This window comes from Triticum aestivum, chromosome 3B (genome assembly GCF_018294505.1).
Source record: "Triticum aestivum cultivar Chinese Spring chromosome 3B, IWGSC CS RefSeq v2.1, whole genome shotgun sequence".
Classification (NCBI taxonomy): domain Eukaryota; kingdom Viridiplantae; phylum Streptophyta; class Magnoliopsida; order Poales; family Poaceae; genus Triticum; species Triticum aestivum.
In genome coordinates, this window is record NC_057801.1 from 354,522,801 (window position 1) to 354,523,741 (window position 941).

The window sequence follows — 941 nt, forward strand, 5'->3', positions numbered from 1 at the left end:
GGGAAGAGAGGAGGAAGAAGAGTGAAAGACGGCGAAGAAAGTGCATTAAATCTCAATTCTAGTAGTACTACTACCAGGATATACCGTCCTTCAGAGTGTAAATAGTTACACCGATGACATGCGGGTCTACCTCAAGAGGGCCCATATGTTAGTTAATGGAGGAGAGAGGTGCGTAGGCGTATTTGTGGAAGCGTGCTCTACTGGCAAACATGATGGCAGTACTGGGTAAGGCTGATTTAGTAACACCAACACGTTGGTTCAGCTTATTAATTAAGTGTCCCATCTGGTGCAGTGTGTATTATCACTTCAGTGCGAAGACTAGTTGAATAGTTCTCTCTGACCGAGATGGGGAATAATGGATCGTGGAGACTTCCTATCATAGTATCCCTATGCCTCTACGCTCACTTCACTCATTTTGCTCCGTACGTAGTCACTTGTTGAAATCTCTAGAAAGACAAATACTCCATACTTGGGAATAGAGGGAGGATTTTACTCCATATTTGGCAACAAAGGGAGTATCACCATATGGAGGGAATAGAGGAAGCTTGAAATATAACATGTCAATGGGAGGGAGTAAAAGCCTCATGCATGCATGCATGCATGCAACATGCAACACTCACACGTACACATGGACGCACGCAACACTCACGCACCCATACGGCACACAACACACGACGCAACACACACACTCATGCTCAAGTGCTCAACCTACTCCCTACGTTAGTGAAAGACTGTACATTTAGAGATTTACACATTGACCAGGGCATAATTAGCGCCCAAAAGTAGCAGACTTATGTGTGCATGCGACCATTGAGAGAAGAAGATTAAATGAAGGTTGTTGCATGCTGTAATTAAGGATATACATGTAGCCTATACCTAGAGCACAAGTTGGTGCATTAGTCAATCAATATCGTTTTTGATTAAAGGCTAAATGCATTGGA